This window comes from Apium graveolens, chromosome 1, assembly GCF_009905375.1.
Source record: "Apium graveolens cultivar Ventura chromosome 1, ASM990537v1, whole genome shotgun sequence".
In the NCBI taxonomy this organism is placed as follows: domain Eukaryota; kingdom Viridiplantae; phylum Streptophyta; class Magnoliopsida; order Apiales; family Apiaceae; genus Apium; species Apium graveolens.
The window spans coordinates 58,000,132-58,004,073 of NC_133647.1; positions in this window are offsets into that span (position 1 = coordinate 58,000,132).

A 3,942-nucleotide genomic window follows, 5' to 3' on the forward strand; every position below is an offset into this window, starting at 1 on the left:
GAAACTCAGACTGCACTACTCCAACGGTTGGTGGCTACTCAACTCCCTCCCACACAACTTGATGATAACAAAAAGGGGGAGTAAGACTCAAGTGAGGGGGAGAAACAACTTAATATTCAAGTTAGCAAAGTAATTGTGCCTACAATTGCTTTCACCAAGCCACCAACTAAAGACAGCATTGATCTGATTAATGAAGTAGCAGCCACATTAAGAGCAGCTAAAAAGAAGCAGTTGAGCCCAATCAACTGGGAGAAAATTGATGAGGATATTCAAAAGAGGTTTGGGCTATCAAAGAAGACAGAAAAATCAGCCATTCATCACTCTCAAGTCAGGAAAATCTCTATGAATGATATGAGCATGAATAATCTGGAAAGAGGACAACCATTCCAAAGGTTGAGCTAATTTTAAAGCCAAAGGTGAACTATCCTAAACCTTCTCTAAAGAACCCTTTGGATACAGTATATGAGACACCAAAGCCTGATAAAAAGAAACTGATGTCAAGATCTATTGCATTCTACAAGGATCCAGCTGATTCAGCATTGAAAAGAAGAATTGCCAAGGTTTTCAGGAATGGTAAGGAAATTTGTGTGGTGGCTGGACACCCTCAATTTGCTGAAGCAAAAAGAGAAGAAAAGGCAAGATTGAAGCAAGAAAAGAAGCAAGATACTCTAGATGCTGAAAAGGTTAAACAAAAGAAGGAGCAAGCTGCTATCTTGGCCAAGCTGCAAGTTGTGAAACCTACACAACAAATTCCTGAACAATCATCTGAAACCACTGAATCTAAGGAACTAAAAATGCAAGAAGAATCACAGTAGAGAAAAAGTTTTAGATACAAACTTCATGCAAAGAGAAAAGTGGACTTTGATAAAAAGGAATTGGAAGATCAGTTTCCCAAAAAGTCTACATCTGCAACAACTCAAACATCCATGCCCTCTGTGGCACATGGAGAATTCAAGATAGATCCATCCAAGAATTTTCATGGTGAACCTATCATTCCAAAGGATGAGCCAATAGACTGGGATAGTCTATCAATACCTGAACTCAATCTACCTTACTTCATGAAGACAAAGAAGACAAAGACCAGAGCAGTCAAGAAAGTGAAGCCCTCAACTCTCAGATCCAAGTCCCTAACCAAAGCTCAAACCAAAGTCAATAAGGGAGACATCATGTACATCTGTGATATCAAAGAATTCTCATATCTAAACCTCTATCTAGATGAACTGAAAGAAGTTAGAGGGATTGATGCTTACAGGAATCTACCTGAAAGGTTAGTTTTCAAGTACAAGGGAGGAAAAGAGATTCAATGGCCACTTCACAGGATCCTTCAAGAAAGCCAATCTGTGCTGATAAAGGTTTATTCATCATTTAAGAAGAACTTTGGATTCAATGTGATAGCTAGAAGACTTGTTCTAAAGAAGATTGAAGAACTAAGGAGTATTAGAGCCAAAGATGCACTCCCAAAGACTCTAACTATTCCTTACACTGGAAGTAGAGTGCATCTAAGGCCCTACTGGCTGATGGAATTCATGGATGATAAGGGAGTTAGAAGATTCTTCAGATTAGAAGACCAGTTGAGCATCTCTAGCAATGAGACTCTTTTGGAAATGCAAGGAATGCTAAATCTCTCAGAATCTGATGAACTGGAATTCCACAGACAGCTCCAAAATCAGATAGAAGAAAACAACAGAAAGCTTGGAAAGAGATCCAGATCATCAAGGAAATAGATCAATCTGCTCAGGCTAGGGGAGCACCTTGAAAATGACTATGAGCAAATCTTTGTACATTTTGTTATTTACAGCACTTTACAGTTTTATCTACTTTCATTTAAATTTGTATTCTAAGAGTGTTTTGTTATCATCAAGTTTCTTCTAATTTATGGCTACAATTCTAGTAGACATAAATTGGGGGAGATTGTTAAGAATATGTTGTGAACTTGATGATTTCATTAACAAAACACCTTAATGGATTCAACTTAGTGAATTATGTAGCACTTCATGGATAATCAAATATAGTCCCGACGGATGACTTAATATAGTCCCGATGGATGATGATTTGACATCCATCGAGTGAGTAGCTTATGTAAAAATAAGTCATGTAGCACATTTCTGCAAACACCTTTGTATAGATTTTGTAGTAGCATATAAGTAATGTTGACTATAAATAGATATGCAGAATAGGTTGATTAATTGTAAATAGATGATGTCTTGTAATTCTGCATAAATAAAATAAAGTCAAGTGCCAAATAGCTACCCGACGGATGATTAACAAAGCTACCTGACGGATGATCAACAAGGCAACCCGACGGATGATCATGTACCCGACAGATGATCAATTCAAACATCTGCTGACAGTGACAACACAGTCACATGCGTCGAGTGTATGCAAAAGGAATGTGGAAGCCTATTCAATTGGGTTTTTGAGAACAAAGAAGCATTGCCATTTCCATGCTATTATGAAGATATTCAAAGATGCTGGAATAGAGTAGTGAAGCAGCATAATATTAGACTTAATAGGTTTTGTTTTATTATCTTATCTTATTACCGTGTAATCTTGGTGATATATAAACCAAGAGTAGAAAATAGAACAACAACAAGAAGACTAAGCTAGTATTTTTCTCAAAGAAACAATTATAAGCTGAATCCTTTAGCATTTCTCTGTAAGTTTAGTTGTTCTTTTTTTGTAAGCAGCTGTGAGCTACTCAAGATTCATAGAGTTCTCTTGATATATATATATATATCTCTGGTGGAAACATTCAAATCCACCAGAAAGTTTTAAAGACTTGTGTTTTTATTACTTTATGTTTTGATTCATTTTTAACTTGTCATTCCGCTCTTTGCAAATCAAAACACTGATATAAATATTTTAAGTTAGAACATTTTATAATTCAGAAAAAGTTTCAAGAATTCCATTCAACCCCCTTCTGTAATTCTTGTTACATTGTTAGGGACTAACATATATTTTAAAGTCCTTTTGTCTATTTCTATTTTAGGTGCGGAAAATCTGAATAAAGTCTTCTAGGTCAGTGCCCCTCCTTTGTTCAATTCATCTTGGCCCTTGATCTTGCATTCTTCAAGCTGCATTTGTAGACTTTTCATTTTAATGATAAAATGGTTTATTGATAGATAATCTTGAATATTCAGGGTTGGTGCTTTCTGTAACTTGAATCTTTTTTCGAGATCTTCAAAGTGTATAGAGAAGTTTGTGTTCATATGAAGAATAGATTGTCGATATCTCCACTTCTCAACATGTATTTTGATGTGTCGCTATCTCCACTTCTTTACAAAAATTTTGACTTGTCAATATCTCCACATCTCTACAAGAGTAAATAGCTTGTCGATATCTCCACTTTTCTACATGCCAGATAGACTTGTAGATATCTTCACTTCTCTACATGCGTTGATAGCTTGTCGATATCTCCACTTCTCTACATGCAATATTGACTTGTTGGTATCTTCACTTCTCTTTACACAAAATTGACCTTTCTACAGGTAAAGGACTTCTCTACGGGCAATTTGACTTCTCGATAGACTTCTTGATATAACTTGATCTGTGACTTCTTGATATTTGACTTATAACATTTTTCATTCTACAGCTTTATTCTTCACCAAAAAGTTTATCTTCATTTTGAGGTATGATCAGACTAGATCTTTTTCCAGGGATTTATTCCTAACTTGTTGGCTGTTTACTGAAAAGTACTCCAGTCTAGCCTATTCAAACAATTTTACAGACTCAAGAGACATCATTCCAGATTCCATAAAATTATAAGTTAACTAAATCTTAAGATTGTCAATGTGACTTAGTCTTGTTATGTTAAGGCATGTCTTGCACAACAATCTACCCAAATTTGTGAGAGTTTTGATAAGATCACTTATCACAAATTCATACCTAATAACAAGACCAATCCCTGTGATATCCCGTATTTTTCAGAATTATTATTATTAT